Source organism: Globicephala melas, chromosome 7 (genome assembly GCF_963455315.2).
Source record: "Globicephala melas chromosome 7, mGloMel1.2, whole genome shotgun sequence".
NCBI lineage: Eukaryota > Metazoa > Chordata > Mammalia > Artiodactyla > Delphinidae > Globicephala > Globicephala melas.
This window is the reverse complement of record NC_083320.1, coordinates 110,021,551-110,043,918: the sequence shown is the minus strand read 5'-3', so window position 1 is coordinate 110,043,918 and position 22,368 is coordinate 110,021,551. Positions and strand designations below refer to the sequence as shown.

General features: G+C 43.8%; 1 long non-coding RNA gene across 1 annotated transcript in view; it reads right to left on the bottom strand.

Annotated features, from left to right (window-relative positions):
• The window catches only part of LOC132597576 (uncharacterized), a 51,543-nt gene extending 29,457 nt beyond the window's left edge, over nt 1-22,086 (bottom strand). The window contains exon 1 of the long non-coding RNA XR_009564479.1: nt 21,949-22,086. This is a non-coding gene — a long non-coding RNA (uncharacterized lncRNA). The remainder of the gene's footprint in view (nt 1-21,948) is intronic.
• Nucleotides 22,087-22,368: the final 282 nt, after the last annotated feature.

The window sequence follows — 22,368 nt, the reverse complement described above, 5'->3', positions numbered from 1 at the left end:
GGGAGGCTAATTACAACTGCAGAGGTTCTCCCTAAGGAGCAAGGGGTCTGAGTCCCACATCAGGCTCCCCGGCCCCGGGGTCCTGTGCTGGGAAGATAAGCCCCTAGAACATTTGGCTTTGAAGGCCAGCAGAGCTTATATTTAGGAGACCCAGAAGGCTGTGGGAAATAGAGACACCACTCTTAAAGGGTGCACACAAAATCTCAGGCGATCATGGACAGAAGCAATAACGTGAAAGGAGCCTGGGTCAGACCCACCTGCTGATCTTGGTCAGACCCACCTGCTGATCTTGGAGAGTCTCCCGGAGGCAGGAGGCAACTGCAGCTCCGCTGGGGACACGGACACTGGCAGCAGCCACTGTTGGGAGCCCATTCTACCACGTGGACACTGGGGCTGACAAGTGCCATTTTGGAATCCTCCCTCTAGCTTAGTAGCACCAGGACCCAGCCCTGCCCACCAGCCTGTTGGCACCAGTACTAGGACGCCTCAAGCTAAGCAACTAGCTGGGCAGGGACACAGCCCCACCTACGATCAGACAGGCTGCCTTAAAACTCCCAGAGCACACAGCCTCCTTAGGACACAGTCTTGTCCACTAGAGGGCCCAGGACACTGCTCCACACACAAGTGCACAAGCATTAGCCCCAGGACCCCAGGACCCAGCCCACCCAGCAGCAGGCAAACACCAGCTCGGAGATACCTTGGACTCTTCAGCCAGTTGCCCAGGGGTCCAGCTCCACTCACCAGCAGGCCAGCACCAGCTTTAGGACACACTGGAATCTGCAACCAGCCATGTCAGCAACCAGCCCCACGTGCCAGCAGGCCAACACTAGATCTGGGAACCCTGGCCCTGCAACCAACCAACACACAAACCAGTTCTTCCCACCAGTGGGCCAGCACTAGCTCCAAGACCACCTGGGATTCCACAGCCAGTTGTGACCTGGCCCCACCAACCAGCAGTAAGCAGCCTCCACACAAGGCAGGGTCAGGGCACCCTAGCCAATAGGACATCCCCTTCAAAAGGCCACTTCTCCAAGGTCAGGAAACATATCCAACCTACCAGACACAGAAATAAAAACAACAAATTAGGCAAAATGAAGTGACAGAGTAACATGTTCCAAATGAAGGAACAAGATAAAACTCCAAAAGAAGAGCTAACTGAAGTGGAGAGAGAGAGACAATCTACTCAATAAAGAGTTCAAGGTGATGATTGTAAAGATGATCAAAGAACTTGGGAGAATTGGATGAACAGAGTGAGATGTTATAAGCTTTTAACAAAGAGTTCAAAAATATAAAGAAGAACCAAACAGAGATGAAGAATACAGTAACTAAAATAAAAAATGCACTAGAGGGCTTCCCTGGTGGCGCAGTGGTTGAGAGTCCACCTGCCGATGCAGGGGACACGGGTTCGTGCCCTGGTCCGGGAGGATCCCACATGCCACGGAGCGGCTGGGCCCGTGAGCCATGGCCGCTGAACCTGCGCGTCCGGAGCCTGTGCTCCGCAACGGGAGAGGCCACAACAGTGAGAGGCCCGCGTACCAAAAAAAAAAAAAAAAAAAGCACTAGAAAGAGTCAAGCATAGATTAAATGATACAGAGAAATGGATCGTCAAGGTGGAAGACACAGTAGTGAAAATCACTGAAGCTGAACAGGAAAAAAGAGTTTAAAAAATGAGGACAAGCAGAAACTAACACACCATTGTAAAGCAATTATACCCCAATAAAGATGTTAAAAAAAAAAAGAGGACAGTTTAAGAGACTTCTAGGACAACATATATATATGAATATTCATGTTACAGGGATCCCAGAAGGAGAAGAGAGAGTGAAAGGGGCAGAAAACATATTTGAAGGCATAATAGCTGAAAACTTCCCTAACATGGGGAAGGAAATAGACATCCAGGTCCAAGAATCACAGAGAGTCCCAAACAGGATTAACCCAAAGGGAAAAACACCAAGACACATTGTAATAAGAATTGCAAAAATTAAAGATAAGGAGAGAATATTAAAATTAGCAAGGGAAAAAGCAACACCTTATGTACAAGGGAACTCCCCTAGGCTATCAGCTGACTTTTCAGCAGAAATCTATTGGCGTCTTCTGGAAATCCTGCATTGCTCTGAGCTTTATCACAGATTTACAATAGTGGTTTTATGCTCCTACTGATAATCAGATGCTGAGCCCTGGTTTGTCTTGCTCTGAGCCTCATTTAAGTTGAGTACCCTGCCTCTTAACGATGTTGCATCTGCTTTCCATTTTGTACATTTTGCTTTGTTAACAAAATCATGGCAGTAAAACAGGAATTGAGACATTTTGCTTTCTCTCTGTCACCTTCTAATATTATACCATATGCCGTCAACAGCTGGACTCTGTCAACAAAACTTTTTAAATCCTTTTTTAAAATATTCATAATGTATTTTTCATTTATGAAGTTCTTCTGATCTTTCACCTTCCTTAGAATCTTATTCCAGATTTGTGTCATGCTTGGGCATTTTATTATACTAATTCCTCTTTAGCACACGTGAATCAATCTCAGAATAGCCTCCTTCTACAGCTCCTTCAACATGTCCTTTCTTGACTTCTCTTCCTCATCCAGACCCCAGAGCTAAGAGTGACCCAGGACTTAAACCCTGAACCTTGTTCCTTCTTTATCCACACTGTCTCCCTAAAGTGTTTGCATCCGTTCCAATGACTTTTAATATCAGATATATTCTGACAACTCCACAATCTATTTATCTACTCATGGTCTCACTCTTTACCACAAAATGTATTTATCAAACTGCATACTTGACCTCTCCATTTGGATTCTAACAAACAACCCAAGCCCTTCCCACAACAGCACCTGACCTCCCTGTCTTCCACTTTTAGTAAATGATACCCACAATCAACCAGTAGCTCAAGACAAAATCCTAGAGTCAATCTTGTGACCACTTTCCCTTGTGTCATACACCCAATTCACCAGAAAATCCTGTCACCTCCTCCTTCAAGAAGATATATGAAGTCCAATATTCTTTTCACCTTGTATCTTACCTTGACAAATTTGATGTCATCCTACATGGCCTCCCTACTTATAATTTTGCCCTATAATCTGTTCTCCACATGGGAAGATTTTTTTTTCCAAATTTTTCCTCAGACCCCAGATGGACCTTCTCTGTCTGCCTCTCCATCTCATGGAACTCTTCCAGTTAAAGTGGGTTGCTTTGCTCTCTGCCCAGAATATTCTTTCCAGTATAGTTCATCTTCCTCATTTCATTCAAATCACAGCTCAAAAGTCATGTCCTCAGAGACAGCTAAAATCACAAGGCCTATCTACGCCCTTATTATATAATTACATTATATATCATTTGTTTACCTGTTTACCTCTCCCACCACTAGAAAGTAAGCTACCTGAGGGCAGGGGCTTTGCTGTTTCCAGGTCTTCGGGTCCCAGAGTCCAGAGCAGTACCTGCATGGAATATATCCTCCTTAAACATTTGTTGATTCAGCAGATGACTTCAATACACCTCCTGAATCTCTCCACTGCAGACTTTGCAGAGAGCTGGGTATGCAAAGGGAGAGAGCAGGGGAGACTTTGGCCAGGATGCTGGCCTACCTTTTGAGTGGGTCCTGAGCATCTTTGAGGGCTGACTGTACTTGGGCCTTGGCAGTGATGGGAAAGGAAAATAAAAACATAACCGTGAAATCAAACACAGTAGGTGTTTGGGCATGGACATGTCTAGCTGATTTCAAGGGATACCAAAGGCAATACTGTCCACCTAGGAATACTGCCTGTTTAGAAAAATCCTGGACCTACAAAGCATTAATGCAGTCAGGTGTAACCCCTATAAGGAGAATATGGCTCCCTGGTCAGCTGTCCCCATTTGAAGGAAGATTTGCTTTGACCCTTGATAGTGCTTCTTATGGGGATCAGATGAGAACTGACTAGAAAACCACTACCTCATAAACACGCTCAGAGAAACCCGAGTAGCAGCTTCCTTAACATACTTGCATATTCAACCTGAAAACTTATTAGCATTATAGTGACAGATCAATGTGTCACATAGCTCCCAGAGCTTGGGAGATGCTAGATGACCAGGCCAGGCCATTTCCATTATAGGAATTACCTTTGACAAGTCCCCAAAGCACAGCCTGTCTTCTGTTCTATGTAGGGCCAGGCCCAGGGATGGAAACCCTGGTCTTTGAAAATCACTGCTTGTAGTATATGAGACTGATGGCAACCATGTGGATGATGGATTGAAAAGAAAACCAAAAGTCAGTCTGCCATCTATCTTTTCCAAATATTCAGGGATTCTACATGATATTATGGAAGAAACACAGAACATTAGATTGGTGGTGACTTTGGAAGCAACAGCAGGTATAGGAGACCCCTCTACAACACCTCTGTCAACACCCGGCCTCAGCTTCAATATCCTCAGGAAGGTGAGTCACAGCCTCTTGAAGTGGCAACTTCAAGGTTGACTTCCAAGGTTGTATTCCACAGGTGAGCTACATATTAGTACCCGCCACACTTTCCCAGCATTGCTGAGAGATAAGTGTTGGAGAGTCAGATGTCTTGGTTGGGACTGCCGGCAACACCCCACAAGGCCCAGATGACTCCTACAGTATAGATACCCTCCTGTGTCCATCCCCACTCCTGTGCTATCCAGCAGGGTCCTCCCTGCTCTCTCATCCAGACGACTGAAGTGGCCTCTATTCCTTGATCTCCCGGCCTCTGTTATTTCACTACTAACCCATTGTTCAACCTAGCACTCCTTGCTTTTTGTTCTTTAATTATTTTTAATTTTTATCAAGATTATGCATACAGAACTTTTAAAAAGTACCACAACAGGCCTCTCCACTCCCCCTATTTTCCTCCTCCAGTAGAAACGAAAACAAAACCCTGAGGGGCAAGAACCTGAAATCATGAATGTGGTTATAACAGGGCTGGTCATTGGCCTTCTAACCTCCAAATCCCCAGCTGGCGGGCTGCACGCAACAGTGGAGGGTATTTAATTCACCTTTCCACAACGTGGCCCCTCCCACTTTACATACAGGACTGATTAGTTTTTAGACACAGCTTACTGTAGTATCAGTGATGGGGTTCTATTTTACTTTATGATATTTTTGTACTTAGCTCTGTATGACTAATTGCCATGCTCACATTGCTATTTCTTGAGTGTTCCATCTGGCTATCATCAATGGACTGCTCATAATGGAAGATGAGATTCATTGTTCCCAAGCCCCACCCTACACATGTTGACTTCCCATCCTTGACTTGGTCCAATTTCATTCCCTTATCATTTTAGTCAGCGCAGTATTTGATCTTCATATCATTATCACTGGCTAAATGCTCTTCACAGCTGAGCCATGCGGTATACTATGATTACCTTTTGTTTCCTGGATAATACTTTGCTTTCGCTGAAGTTAATAATTACTTTGTTGTTCCATTTACTTTGTTTTATTTGCACTCTTGCCCTGTTATAAATATCCTCTCAGTGTATCATCATGAAGAATCTCTACTTGGAGCTTTCTTTCTGTTTGGTAGCTTCTTTTTCATCTTATTTTTGTTTTAACTTTTTATTATGGAAATTTTCAAATGTACGTAAAACTCCACATATCCACATTTTTGCTGAAATATTTTAAAGGTAATCCGAGACATCATATCATTTCATCTGAAAATGCTTTAATTTGTATCTCTAACTTATAGGTACTTTTAAACAATATAACCATCATGCTATTATCAAACCTATTAAATTAATAACTCCTTGGAGCTTCCCTGGTGGCGCAGTGGTTAAGAATCCGCCTGCCAATGCAGGGGACACGGGTTCGAGCCCTGGTCCGGGAAGATCCCACATGCCACAGAGCAACTAAGCCCGTGTACCACAACTACTGATCCTGCACTCTAGAGCCCACGCACCACAACTACTGAAGCCAACACACCCTAGAGCCCATGCTCCACAACAAGAGAAGCCACCGCAATGAGAAGCCCACGCACCCACAATGAAGATTAGCCCCCACTCGCTGCAACTAGAGAAAGCCTGCACACAGCAACAGAGACCCAACGCAGCGAAAAATAAATAAATAAAATAAAATAAATAAATTTTTAAAAAGCATACATTATAAAAATAATTCCTTAATAATCATCTGATTAATCAGCATATATCCAAATTTTATGATTGTCCCCAACATATCTTTCAAGCTGGTTGGTTGAAATAGAATCCGAATGAGACCCAAGCATCGAATCTCCTTGTCTATTAAGTCCCTTATTCTGTAAGAGTTCCTTCTCCCGTTATCTCAATGTCCTTGATTAGCTGAAGTGACCAAGTCATTTGTCTTATAAAATGTCTCACGTTCTACACTTGGCTGATTACTTCTTCTGAGTGTCATTTAACTTGTTTTGCTTTCCTTCATATTCCTTGTACCCTGGTAGTGACTCTCAGCCTGGACAGAATATTAGAATCACTTGAAGAGCCTTTTATACTAAAACCCCAATGCCCAGACCAATTAAGTCAGAATTTCGGGATGGGACTCAAGCATCAGTATTTTGAAAGTGCCCCAGGTAAGCCCAATGGACATCAGACGTTAACAAACACTGTCCTATAGAGTAGCATTAGCACACCTGGGAACCTGTGAAATGAAAATTTTCAGGCACGTGCACAGACCTACTGAATCAGAAACTCTGGAGGTGGAGCCCAGAAATCTGTTTTTTAACAAGCGCCCAGGGGATTCTGATGCTCACAAACATTTGAGAAGCACTGCTGTTGAGGTTTAACTTGATTCATTCATTTTCTTCAAGCATAAATGAACTTATTTTCAAAAGACAAATAGACTCACAGACATTGAAGACAAACTTATGGTTATCAAAAGGGAAAGGGGGGGGCAGGGATAAAGCAGGAGGCTGGGATTAACATACACACTACTATATGTAAAATAGATAACCAAAAAGACCTACTCCATAGCACAGGGAACTATATGCAATATTTTGTAATAACTTATAACAGAAAAGGATCTGTAAAAGAATATATATTATACATATACATGTATATGTGTATATATGTATAACTGAATCTGTGCTGGATACCTGAGACTAACATAATTTTGTAAATCAACTACACTTCAATTAGAAAAAAAAGAATCACCTGCATAGCTCTTGTTAACTAGGATTCAGGCCCAGCCCCAGGTCAATTGAATCTGGTTATATGAGAGTGGTGCTCCAAGGCCCATGTTTTTAAAAGCTCACCAGGTGACCACACAAGCACAGGGAGGGTTAGGAATCACTGTCCTACCTCACCACCTTAGGAGGTACACAGTGCAGGAGTGCCCCATCTTTAGTGCTGCTAAGATTTATTAATGGATTCAGGTATTGTCGGCCCGATCCCTCCATTATAAAAATGAGGTTGAGGAGGACCTTCAAGATGGCGGAGGAGTAAGACGCAGAGATCACCTTCCTCCCCACAAATACATCAGAAATACATCTACATGTGGAACAACTCCTACAGAACACCAACTGAACACTGGCAGAAGACCTCAGACTTCCCAAAAGGCAAGAAACTCCCCACGTACCTGAGTAGGGCAAAAGAAAAAAGAATAAACAGAGACAAAAGGATAAGGACAGGACCTGCACCAGTGGGAGGGAGCTGTGAAGGAGGAAAGGTTTCCACACACTAGGAAGCCCCTTTGCGGGCGGAGACTGCCGGTGGCGGAGGGGGGAAGCTTCGGAGCCACCGAGGAGAGCACAGCAACAGGGGTGCGGAGGGCAAAGCGGAGAGATTCTGCACAGAGGATCGGTGCCGACCAGCACTCACCAGCCCGAGAGGCTTGTCTGCTCACCCGCTGGGGTGGGCGGGCGGGGCTGGGAGCTGAGGCTCGGGCTTCGGTCGGAGCACAGGGACAGGACTGGGATTGGCGGCGTGAACACAGCCTGCAGGGGGTTAGCGCACCACGGCTAGCCGGGAGGGAGTCCGGGAAAAAGTCTGGACCTGCCTAAGAGGCAAGAGACCATTGTTTTGGGATGCGCGAGGAGAGGGGATTCAGAGCACCACCTAAACGAGCTCCAGAGACAGGCGCAAGCCGCAGCTATCAGCGCAGACACCAGAGAAGGGCATGAAATGTTAAGGCTGCTGCTGCAGCCACCAAGAAGCCTGTGTGTGAGCACAGGTCACTGTCCACACCTCCCCTCCAGGAAGGCTGTACAGCCCGCCACTGCCAGGGTCCCGGGATCCAGGGACAACTTCCCCGGGAGAACACACAGCGCACCTCAGGCTCATGCAACGTCATGCTGCCCTCTGCCACCACAGGCTCGACACGCATTCCGTACCCCTCCCTCCCCCACCCCAGCCTGAGTGAGACAGAGCCTCCTAATCAGCTGCTCCTTTAACCCCCTCCTGTCTGGGTGGGAACAGATGCCTGAGGGTGACCTATACACAGAGGCGGGCCCAAAACCAAAGCTGAAACCCAGGAGCTGTGCAAACAAAGAAGAGAAAGAGAAATTTCTCCTGTAGCCTCAGGAGCAGCAGATTAAATCCACACAGTCAACTTGTACCCTGCATCTGTGGAATACCTGAATAGACAACAAATCATCCCAACATTGAGGCAGTAGACTTTGGGAGCAACTGTAGACTTGGGGTTTGCAGTCTGTGACTGCTTTGTTTCTGATTTCTATGTTTATCTTAGTTTAGTGTTTAGCACTTGTTCTCTCTGGTAGATTTGTTTGGTTGCTCTCTTCTTTTTATTATTATTATTATTATTTTCTTTCTTTTTTCTTCCTTTTCTTTTGAGCCGTGTGGGTGACAGGGTCTTGGTGCTCCAGCCTGGTATCAGGCCAGAGCCTCTGAGGTGGGAGGACTGAGTTCAGGACATTGGACCACCAGAGACCTCCCAGTCCCATGTAATATAAATTGGTGAGAACTCTCCCAGAGATCTCCATTTCAATGATAAGACCCAGCTCCCAGCTCCACCCAACTACCAGCAAGCTCCAGGGCTAGACACCCCATGTAAAACAACTAGCAAGACAGGAACACAACCCCAACCATTAGCAGAGTGGCTGCCTAAATCATACTAAGTTCACAGACACCCCAAAATGCACCACCAAACCCGGTCCTCCCACCAAAAGACAAGATCCAGCCCCACCCACCCGAACACAGGCACCAGTCCCTCAACCAGGAAGCCTACACAACCCACTGAACCAACCTCACCCACTGGGGGCAGACACCAAAAACAATGGGAACTACGAACCTACAGCCTGTGAAAAGGAGACCCCAAACACAGTCAGTTAAAAAAAATGAGAAGACAAAGAAATATGCAGCAGATGAAGGAGCAAAGTAAAAACCCACCAGACCTAACAAATGAAGAGGAAACAGGCAGTCTACCTGAAAAAGAATTCAGAGTAATGATAGTAACGATGATCCAAAATCTTGGAAATAGAATGGAGAAAATACAAGAAACAGTTAACAAGGACCTAGAAGAACTAAAGAGCAAACAAACAATGATGAACGAAACAATAAATGAAACTAAAAATTCTCTAGAAAGAATCAATAGCAGAATAACTGAGGGAGAACAACGGATAAGTGACCTGGAAGATAAAACAGTGGAAACAACTACTGCAGAGCAGAATAAAGAAAAAAGAATGAAAAGAATTGAGGACAGTCTCAGAGACTTCTGTGACAACATTAAACACATCAGTGTTCGAATTATAGGGGTCTCAGAAGATGAAGAGAAAAAGAAAGGGTCTGAGAAAATATTTGAAGAGATTATAGTTGAAAACTTCCCTAACATGGGAAAGGAAATAATCAAGTCCAGGAGGCACAAAGAGTCCCATACAGATAAATCCAAGGACAAACACACCAAGACACATATTAATCAAACCATCAAAAATTAAATAGAAAGAAAAAATATTAAAAGCAGCAAGGGAAAAGCAACAAATAACATAGAAGGGAAACCCCATAAGGTTAACAGCTGATCTTTCAGCAGAAACTCTGCAAACCAGAAGGGAGTCACATGGGCATATTTAAAGTGATGAAAGGCAAAAACCTACAACCAGGATTACACTACCAGCAAGGATCTCATTCAGATTCGATGGAGAAATAAAAACCTTTACAGACAAGCAAAAGCTGAGAGAGTTCAGCACCACCAAACCAGCTTTACAACAAATGCTGAAGAAACTTTTCTAGGAGGAAACACAAGAGAAGGAAAAGGCCTACAAAAACAAACCTAAAACACTTAATAAAATGGTAATAGGAACATACATATTGACAATTACCATAAATGTAAATGGATTAAATGTTCCAACCAGAAGACACAGACTGGCTGAATGGATAAAAAAACCACACCCGTATATATGCTGTCTACAAGAGACCCACTTCAGACCTAGGGACAGATACAGACTGAAAGTGAGGGGATGGAAAAAGATATTCCATGCAAATGGAAATCAAAAGCAAGTTGAAGTAGCAATTCTCATATCAGACAAAATGGACTTTAAAATAAAGACTACTACAAGAGACAAAGAAGGACACTACATAATGATCAAGGGATCGACCCAAGATGAAGATATAACAATTGTAAATATTTATGCACCCAAAATAGGAGCACCTCAATACATAAGGCAAATGCTAACAGCCATAAAAGGGGAGACTGACAGTAACACAATCATAGTAGGGGACTTTAACACCTCACTTTCACCAATGGACAGATCATCCAAAATAAAAATAAATAAGGAAACACAAGCTTTAAATGACACATTAAACAAGATGGACTTAATTGATATTTATAGGACATTCCATCCAAAAACAACAGAATGCACTTTCTTCTCAAATGCTCATAGAACATTGTCCAGTATAGACCATATCTTGGGTCACAAATCAAGCCTTGGTAAATTTAAGAAAATTGAAATCATATCAAGTATCTTTTCCAACCACAACGCCATGAGACTACATATCAATTACAGGAAAAAAAAACTGTAAAAAATACAAACACATGGAGGCTAAACAATATGCTACTAAATAACCAGGAGATAACTGAAGAAATCAAAGAGGAAATCAAAAAATACTTAAAAACAAATGACAATGAAAACATGATGACCCAAAACCTATGGAATGCAGCAAAAGCAGTTCTAAGGGGGAAGTTTATAGCAATACAATCCTACCTCAAGAAACAAGAAACATCTCAAATAAACAACCTAACCTTACACCTAAAGCAATTAGAGAAAGAAGAAGAACAACAAAAAAAACACACCAAAGTTAGCAGAAGTGAAGAAATCATAAAGATCAGATCATGAATAAATGACAAAGAAATGAAGGAAATGATAGCAAAGATCAATAAAACTAAAAGCTAGTTCTTTGAGAAGATAAACAAAATTGATAAACCATTAGCCAGACTCATTAAAAAAAACAGGGAGAAGACTCAAATCAATAGAATTAGAAATGAAAAAGGAGAAGTAACAACTGACACTACAGAAATACAAAGGATCATGAGAGATTACTACAAGCAAATATACGCCAGTAAAATGGACAACCTGGAAGAAATGGACAAATTCTTAGAAAAGCACAACCTTCCGTGACAAAACCAGGAAGAAATAGAAAATATGAACAGACCAATCACAAGCACTGAAATTGAAACTGTGATTAAAAATCTTCCAACAAACAAAAGTCCAGGACCAGATGGCTTCACAGGCGAATTCTATCAAACATTTAGAGAAGAGCTAACACCTATCCTTCTCAAACTCTTCCACAATATAGCATAGGGGGGAACAATCCCAAACTCACTCTACGAGGCCACCATCACCCTGATACCAAAACCAGACAAAGATGTCACAAAAAAACAAAACTACAGGCCAATATCACTGATGAACATAGATGAAAAAGTCCTCAACAATACTAGCAAGAAGAACCCAACAGCACATTAAAAGGATCATACACCATGATTAAATGGGATTTATCCCAGGAGTGCAAGGATTCCTGAATATATGCAAATCAATCAATGTGATACACCATATTAACAAATTGAAGGATCAAAAACATATGATAATCTCAATAGATGCAGAAAAAGCTTTTGACAAAATTCAACACCCATTTATGATAAATACTCTCCAGAAAGTAGGCATAGAGGGAACTTTCCTCAACATATTAAAGGCCATATATGAAAAACCCACAGCCAACATTGTTCTCAGTGGTGAAAACCTGAAACCATTTCCTCTAAGATCAGGAACAAGACAAGTTTGACCACTCTCACCACTATTATTCAACATAGTTTTGGAAGTTTTAGCCACAGCAATCCAGAAGAAAAAGAAATAAAAGGAATCCAAATCAGAAAAGAAGAAGTAAAGCTGTCACTTTTTGCAGATGACCTGATACTATACACAGAGAATCCTAAAGATGCTACCAGAAGCCTACTGGAGCTAATCAATGAATTTGGTAGAGTAATAGGATACAAAATTAATGCAGAGAAATCTCTTGCATTCCTGTACACTAATGATGAAAATTCTGAAAGAGAAATTAAGGAAATACTCCCATTTACCATTGCAACAAAAAGAATAAAATATCTAGGAATAAACTTACCTAAGGAGACAAAAGACCTATATGCAGAAAACTATAAGAGACTCATGAAAGAAATTAAAGATGATACAAACAGATGGAAAGATATACCATGTTCTTGGATTGCAAAAATCAACATTGTGAAAATGACTATACTATCCAAAGCAATCTACAGGTTCAATGCAATCCCTATCAAACTACCAATGACATTTTTCACAGAAGTAGAACAAAAAAATTCACAATTTGTATGGAAACACAAAAGACCCTGAATAGCCAGAGCATTCTTGAGAAAGAAAAACTGAGCTGGAGGAATCAGGCTCCCGGACTTCAGACTATACTACAAAGCCACAGTAATCAAGACAATATGGTACGTGCACAAAAACAGAAATATACATCAGTAGAACAGGATAGAAAGCCCAGAGATAAACCCACACACATATGGTCACCTTATTTTTGATAAAGGAGGCAAGAATAGACAATGGAGAAAAGACAGCCTCTTCAATAAGTGGTGCTCGGAAAATGAACAGCTACATGTAAAAGAATGAAACACTCACTAACACCATACACAAAAATAAACTCAAAATGGATTAAAGACCTAAATGTAAGGCCAGACACTATAAAACTCTTAGAGGAAAACATAGGAAGAACACTCTATGACATAAATCACAGCAAGATCCTTTTTGACCCACCTCCTAGAGAAATGGAAATAAAAACAAAAATAAACAAATGGAACCTAATGAAACTTAAAAGCTTTTGCACAGCAAAGGAAACCATAAACAAGACCGAAAGAAAACCCTCAGAATGGGAGAAAATATTTGCAAATGAAGAAACTGACAAAGGATTAACATCCAAAATTTACAAGCAGCTCATGCAACTCAATATCAAAAACACAAACAACCCAATCCAAAAATGGGCAGAAGACCTAAATAGACATTTCTCCAAAGAAGATATACAGATTGCCAACAAACACATGAAAGGATGCTTAACATCACTAATCAATAGAGAAATGCAAATCAAAACTACAATGAGGTATCACCTCACACCAGTCAGAATGGCCATCATCAAAAAATCTACAAACAATAAATGCTGGAGAGGGTGTGGAGAAAGGGAACCCTCTTGCACTGTTGGTGGGAATGTGAATTGGTACAGCCACTATGGAGAACAGTATGGAGGTTCCTCATAAAACTAAAAATAGAACCACCATATGACCCAGCAATCCCACTACTGGGCATATACCCTGAGAAAACCATAATTCAAAACGAGACATGTACCACAATGTTTATTGCAGCACTATTTACAGTAGCCAGGACAAGGAAGCAACCTAAGTGTCTATCGACAGATGAACGGATAAAGAAGACGTGGCACATATATATACAATGGAATGTTGCTCAGCCATAAAAAGAAACAAAATTGAGTTATTTACAGTGAGGTGGATGGACTTAGAGCCTGTCATACTGAGTGAAGTAAGTTAGAAAGAGAAATACAAATTCCATATGCTAACACATATATATGGAGTCTAAAAAAAAAAAAGGTTCTGATGGATCTAGCATCAGGACAGGAATAAAGACACAGATGTAGAGAATGGACGACACGGGGAGGGGAAGGGCAAGCTGGTTCAAAGTGACAGAGTAGCATTTACATGTAGACTACCAAATAGTTAGTGGGAAGCAGCTGCATAGCACAGGGAGATCAGCTCGGTGCTTTGTGACCACATAGAGGGGTGGGATAGGGAGGGTGGGAGGGAGACACAAGAGGGACGGCATATGGGGATATATATATACATATAGCTGATTCATTTGCTGTACACCAGAAAGTAACACAACATTGTAAATTAACTGTCTGTCCTCCAATAAAAATTAAATAAACAACAAAAAATGACCATGAGACCTATCAGTAACTCACGACTACTGGTTAACTCATTTAAGAAACTAGAGTTAATTTATCAAAAAACAACCCAAAATGATGTTGATCATCTTTTCATCAATTGGTGATTGTTGCCTAGGTTACGTTATTAAGTGTGAAAAAGTGATTTTCAAAATCTACCATTCCTTTTGCATGGGAGTTGTGTAAAGAACTATTCCTTTTTAATTATGAGGTTACTCTACAGTTCATACAAGAAAGGTTGTACAAATGATGGCTTCTTTCCTCGTATTTGTTTTCAAGGTGATGGGTTGAAGACCATCACCATCAATGCCAAACACCAAAGGTGAGCAGTGAATGTTTTTCTAAGTGTGATTATGAACTCATAGATTTTATCTATGTGATATGATTCAGTACTTTGCCATTATTATTTTTCAATGTTCTAATTGTCCTAGTTTTGATTAGGAAAAGCCCTTCAAGTTGCCTCCTGTGTCCTTTTGATGTGACCCCACACGAATCACATATGCTCCATGGAGCTCTAGGTTCTCTGAGTGGAATATGGTATTCAGAAGCCACAATCCAGGCATCAAGTATGCTCATCGCTACCTAATTGTCAATTCTTCTAAACCTGTTCAGTGGACAAAGCAAGGAAACATTTTTCAGAAAGAGAAATCATGAGTTTAAACTGGTATTTCCAATTTTTTTTTTTTTTTTTTTTTTTTTTTGGTACGCGGGCCTCTCACTGTTGTGGCCTCTCCCGTTGCGGAGCACAGGCTCTGGACACGCAGGCTCAGCGGCCGTGGCTCATGGGTCCAGCTGCTCCGCGGCATGTGGGATCTTCCCGGACTGGGGCACGAACCCGTGTCCCCTGCATCGGCAGGCGGACTCTCAACCACTGCGCCACCAGGGAAGCCCAGGTATTTCCAATTTTAATTTAGGAATACAGGGTGTTGAGTCAACTACTCTGATTTCATATTCCTCTTATAGCTTGATTCTTAACTACATTATCATATTTACCTATTTGCTTTTCATGCAATACACTTAACTGAATTGTTTTATGATCTGAACTGTGTCCCCCTATAAACAATACATTAAAGCCATACTCCCAATGTGGCTATATTTGGAGACAAGGACTTTAAAGAGGTAATTAATGTTAGATGAGATCATAAAGGTGGAGCATTAATCCAATCAGATTGCTGTCTTATAAGAGGGGGAAGAAACACCAGCGAGGAAAGGCCATGTGAAGTAGAATGAGCTAGGAAGCTAGTTAGGAAGAGTCCTCACCAGAAACCAACCCTGATGGCATCCTGATCTTGGGCTTCCAGGCTCCAGAATTGTGAGAAAATAAATTTCTGCTGTTTTAGCCACCAAGCCCCTGGTATTCTGTTACAGCACCCAGAACAGACTAATACAAATGGTTTTGAAATAATAATACACTATTAACAATTAGTCTACTGAATTAGTGTTTAAAATTTCTTTGTTGTTTTATTATCCTTAAAATATATACCACTAAGGATGTAGAGTCAATATAGTGTGATTTAAAGTAAATTGAAGAAATTCTTGGGCTTCCCTGCTGGTGCAGTGGTTGAGAGTCCGCCTGTCGATACAGGGGACACGGGTTCATGCCCCGGTCCGGGAAGATCCCACATGCCGCGGAGCAGCTGGGCCCGTGAGCCATGGCCGCTGAGCCTGCGCGTCCGGAGCCTGTGCTCCGCAACGGGAGAGGCCACAACAGTGAGAGGCCTGTGTACCAAAAAAAAAAAACAAGGTGTCCTGTTCCTTCATGGATGCAACTCTCACCTCTCTAATAATATTGATATATTTTTTTCTCTCTACATAGTCTGTTTCTTTCAAGTTGAGTTTGTTTTATTTTTTTTTTCTGTCTTTCAGTTTGTTTATCTTGATTCTGCCTTTCACATTGCATGTTGTCTTCAGATACCTTGAGACACGGGATCAATAGTGAGGCAGAGAAAAGTGGATGGGCATTCTCTGTGTCAGAGTCTTGTTGACACTCTTCCCTATAAAGGATCTGACTTGAGCATATCCTACAGGAAACCTTATTATCAGTATCTTTAGGTTTTTATTTCTTCTGGGCTGGTCAGATTCTTCAGAGAATGCACTTCTGTCTGAGGAGGGGAAGGCAGTTGTAGGAACACAGGGACAAAGGCATGTAAACATTCTCTCATGTTCCCTGTTGTCTAGATCACACCTCTACTCTCAGCAGGACTTGCTGTCCAGCCCAGAGACCTTCTGTTTTATCCTCGCCAAATACTAAACCTCCATTTCCTTCCAGGGTCCGGGGAGCAGTTGCCCCATCGCAGAAACTTGGGGAGGAGATCTGGGGCTCCATTTGCTTCTTAAATTGATCTGCAACCATTTCTCCTGATTTTATAAATTTCCAGAGGTGCCTTATGCTGCAAATTCTTTGGTTTCTTGGGGATTCTACTATGTAAGCCAGGTTGCTTTTTACTTATGCCAATGAAAAATTCCATTTTCTCAGCTGAGCTACATCACTTGCCACTCACCATCTGCTTTCCAGTTCCCCAAATTTTGTTACTTTTGTCCTTATGGGTTGATGCCTTTTTAAAGTGTTTCTTATTGAAGTGTAATATAAAAACAGAAAATTGCATATATCCTAAGAGTTGATCTCAATCAATGTTCAAAAATGGAACACAATCATGTAACCAGTATCCACATCACAAAACAGAACATGACCAGGATCCCAGAGGACCCCTGTAGGCTCCCTTTCAGCCCCAATCTCCCTTCTCTCAATGGTATCCGCTGTTCTGACTTCTAACAGCACAGATGAGTTTTTCCTGCTCTTTAACTTTATGTAAATGTAATTACACTGTATGTATTCTTTTGTGTCTGGCTTCTTTCACTCAGCATTTGTTTTTGACATTAATCCGTAATGTAAAATGTGAATGGTTCATTCTCACTTCTGTATTCATTGTTCATTTTTCCAATGTACCACAATTTATTTATCCACTTTTGATGGACACTTGGTAGTTTCCAATTTGGGAGCTATTGTTGATACAAATATTCTTGCACGTGTTTTTTGGTAAACACACATGTGCATTCCTGTTAGGTCTGTGCCAAGGAGTGGAACTGTTATGTCACAGGGTATGTATATATTCAGCTTTATCAGATACCATCATATTGTTTTCCAAGTTGTTTGTATCCATTTACACTCCAACCAGCTGTATATAAGAATCCTGGCTGTTCTATTTCATTACCAACATCTTTTTTCATTGTAAACTTTCTGGTGGGTATTTGTGCATTTAAAAAATTATTTTACTGTTTTCACCGGGATAGAAAAGGAATTAGACTTTAGTGTGTCTATTTATGCTGCCATATTTATTAGGAAGCTACCCAAGTCTCCCTAAAACACCACTTTGATCGTGTCTCTCACCTTTACTAAAATCTTTCAGTGGTTCTCAGGATAAATTTCAAATTTCTTTCCTTAGTCCTCAAGGCCCACCTTGAGCTGTCCCTGGATAGATCCAGCACATCTTTTCCATCTTTATCGCTATAACTATGTAGAACATCTTGTAATTAACCAACATGTAGTGCTCTCTTTTAGGCATCTGTGCAATTGTACAACCATTGCTTCTTAAATTGCTTTTTCCAGCCTCCTCTACCTAGCTATCTCCTCTGTCACCGTCAATAACCACTCCCACAGAACACCTTCCTTGAGTGCCCACAAGGTGCCCACCTCTGTATTCCTCTACCACCCTTTGATTTATTCTATCAGGTCCTTTATCATGGAATGATCACCTGTCTCTCTTCCCCAGTGCCTGGGGAGCTCACTGAGACGAAGACCTGTCTTATTTCATTCTGAAGCAGCAACGCCCATCACAGTGCCCAGGGCAGGACACTGAACAAACAGTCCTTTCGTTCATTCATTCAGTTAATTATTCAGCAAATATTTAACAAGTAACTGTCACATACCAGACTCTGTTCTAAGCCGAGGGAATGGCATGGGAAGCAACCAGCAAAACCTCTGTTCTCAGAGGCTGACATTGTAGTGAGCAAGGCAGAGAGTAAGCAAATAAACACAGAAATAGATAAACAGCATGATTAAGGGTATGCAGACAATGTCCTTCCCCAGCTCTCCACCTTCCTCTAAAGACAGTCTCCTCTGCCCGCCCTGCTCCAGTGACACGGTCTCCTCTGCCCTGCATCTCTTGGGGTCTCTGCTCCGGCTCCTCCTGGGCCTGGAATGCTCCCTTTACCCCCAAGATCTCTGTGTGGCTGGGTCCCTACCATCATTCAGTGTAATGTCAGATTTCAGCTTAAATGTCACCCCCTCGTAGGGACATTCCTCGACCACATAATCAGTCACTATCACACCATATTCTTTTAATTTTCTACATAAAATATACAAATATCTGGTAGCTTTATCGTTAATGTGGTTTTTTGTTTGTTTTCTATTTCCCCTAAAGCAACTCTATGAGGGATTTTTTTTTTTTCTGTTTTAACAGCTCAACTCCATTTTCCCAGATAATAGTGCCCGATCAATAGTAGGTGCTAATGTATTTGCTAAATGAATGAATAAATGAGCTCATGGTAGGAAAATTAGATATTGGAGAATTTTCAAAAAGGAAAAGGTGGCATTCACTTCTACAATCCACAATTGCACTCCTCACGATTTACCCAACAGAAACGAAAACATGTCCACTAAAACACTTTTATGCGAATGGTCATAGCACATCTATCCATAACAGGCAAAAACCGGAAGCAGTCCCAATAGCTATCAATAAGAAAATGGTAAACAAGGTGGTATATCCAGCAACGAAATACCAACTAGTGAGAAAAAAGGAGGAAGCTACTGAGTAAAGTAAGCAGGGCACTAATTTGATTGCCTGCAAGGGGCACAGACTCTTAGAACGATGGGATGGACTAAATCTTGACTGTGGTTATGAATACATGGTGGGTACATCTGTCAAAGTTATTGAACTATACTTTTAAAATGGGTACTTCTAAGTGACATAAAATATACCTCAAAAATTTAATTTAAAATTATATTGAAAGGAAAATTTGAGCATGAGAGCACTGCTCACCTCCACTCTCACCCCCAGCCTTACCTAAGACGGTAGCCTTGATCTGTCCTTGTTGGCCTGAGAAGCCCACCCCATACCCCACACAGGCCTGTGCTGCTGTCTTCCCAAGCAGCAGGAGTCACAGGTTCACTGCTGGGCTGCTACCTCATCAGACTCCCAGGGTCCAATCTATCAATGGATTAAAGTCCAGTACCTCAGTTAGGCACACCTGGGCCCCGCAGCTGACTCTGAGGGCCATCCTGATGCCAACAGCGACAGTCCTTTGTAGCTTTGTCTTGCAAGCAGCTGTGTGGACCAGGAAGATGATCTAACTCCTTGCTCCTCGGAGTGTAATCCCCAGACCAGCAGCATCTGCACCGCCTGGGCACTGGTCAGTAATGCAGTGTCCAGCCCTGGCCCAGAATCTGCCTCATGTCGTGACCCTCAGGGGACTTGGATGGACACTAAAGTTCGAGAGACACTGAGCTAAACTTTCTGAGCTTCAGATCTCTCTGTAAATGGTAATAATCATGCCTGCCTTTCCAGCTTCCAGGAGGACTGAGTGAATCACGCCACGAAGGCACCAGCTCGATGGCTGTCACTTACTAGCATTCGTGAACGGCCCCCTCCTGCCTCCTGGCTCCATTCCCCAGTCATTCCTGGCCAGCCTCAGGCCTGGTTAGTCAAGAGATTTGCTGGCAAATCTGAAAGGCCAACCTGACAGCTGGGTGGCCAACTTCCCAGAGCTGGAAACGTCACTGGAACCTCCAGAGCACGCGGCCCAGCCAGGAGAGGGGGCTGGGCTCGCTGTCTGTCAACATCTCATGGCCCACTCCTCAGCCCACCCTGTGCTAATAATGGCAAACACATTTCCATGTTGATCAGATATGGCATTTCCAACTGGGTCATCATCCCCAATGTGTCACCTCTCTCTGAGGATAAAAATTAGATCTTTGTCCCTGAAACTTACCATTATTCATCTGTCTGCCAACAGAAAGACAGACACACCTCAGATGGGACCCAGAGATGCATCAGATAAAGAAAACATTCACACCTCCTCTTCCTCTTGTCTTCCCCAATTTTCCCTCCCCTTCTCCTGCCTCCCTTTTTACCTTTCTCCTCTTGTTCCAGAGCCTCTCCTCTCTGGGGAGATGACTTTCCCTCCAGGCAGTTGTCATTAGCTCCCAGGCAGTGTCAGGGTCAGCGCTGCTGCTGGCCTGGGAAGTGGCTAGTTCACAGGTGTGCCAGGGCCTCCCGGCTCCCACGGGCACCCCAAGCCTTCGCTCTGGACCTCACTGCCACTGCAGCCCAGGGGAAGCCTCGTGTGCTGACAGAGAGCAGCAGTAATCCCCAGAATGCCTGCCACTGCACCACACCACACACCCCCGTGCCACTTCCTCTGTGCCAGATAATCTCTAGACACTCTATGCCGTCTCCACTTAATCCTCTAAACCGTTCTAGGACAAGGAGAAAAGATCCTCCCTGTTCAGGTGAGACCCCAGGGAGGCGACTTAGTCCAAATGCACGGGTTGGCAAGAGGTGATCTGGTGTCCCACCCAGCTCTGAACCGCTGCATCAGGCCTCCTACCAGGAGCTGAGGGCCAGGCTACGCCAGGCTGAGTGAGTCAGCCCTCCTCCTCTGCCCTCACTGCACACCTGCCTGTAGGAGCCTCTGTGGGGTTAGTGGGAAAGGATGGCGGATCTGAGGTCAGGGAGGGCATGGTGGGGATGCTGGTCCTGGAGAGCTGGGGCCGCAGCACGGGTGCTCGTGGCTCCAACATCTCCATCCCTTCCCAAGGACCTTGGGGTCTGCCTGCCTGGGGTGTCAAAGCGATGACGTAGCATGACCCTGGCTCTCTGGACCTCCAAAGAGCCCTCCCCTGGCTAAGCCTCCCTGAAAGAGCACTGCTCCCTCGTGTGAGAAGGAGTAAGGGTTAACACCAGACAATGGCAGCGCTTCCCAGGAAGACTGAGCCAGATGGAGCCCCGCTTAGAAATCCAGTGTCAAATGACAGTGTCGCCAGCACTCCGAGCAGTAATTGGCATTGAGAGACTTGGAACTGCAAAACCAGTGATTTTCAGTTGGTATTTTAAAAAAGTAATTGACATTAAGTGCTGTTTGGAGCTTCAAACTAGTGATTTGCAAATGACATTCAATGAGAAATCATTTACGTCTATTGACATTAAATAGGCGTGAGCTCACAGCGCGCCCGAGGGGCAGCGGAGCGGGGGCGGGGAGCAGCTGGGAGCCGCCTCGGATAGCAGAGGCTTCACCCCAAACGCCCCTTCCTGCGTAGATGCCCTGCGCGAGGAAGGGTGTATCCAGGCTCAGGCGGTGCTCCCCACCGTACAGCCCCTTCCCTCCCTGCCCGTCTCCTCCCAGCTGCATCCTGTGACTTCCCCGAAGGAGAAAACGCCCTCCATCTCTGCTCCCGACCCGCTCTCGGCACCGCGACTCCCTCGGCCTGCGGGCTCCCACTTGTCACGTGGCGCCACCCGCCCTAGGAAGCCTCCCGCTCGTGGACCTCGCGCGCGCTCAGCCACATCACCCAGCTCTGGCTGCCTGGCGACCCTCCAGACGGTTTCCGGGAGGCCAGCGCACACTGCACTGCGATGTGCCAGCGCGTCTGCTGTTCTGGTTGAGGAAGTTCTTAAAGAAAGGGAGCAAGCGCTCTGCAAATGGTCTGGGAACGGAAGGACATGCCCGGTGGTGGTCGGAGGCAGCAGCCTATGGCCGTCCCTCCCACCCTCACCCCGACCCCTGACCCTGACCCCTGCGTGCTGACGTCGTTGCCGACCTTCTGCACAGGCAGAGCAGGGGGCACCGCAACTGTGATTTGCAGGCTGTGGACTACTGCCTTTCTGGTGAGGCTATTCCCGATCTATTCTGTGATGGACGAGAGTGAGCCTTATAGTTCCCAGAGATTGATTCTCAGGACACCTGCCCGTGCTGGAGTGTACATACCTTT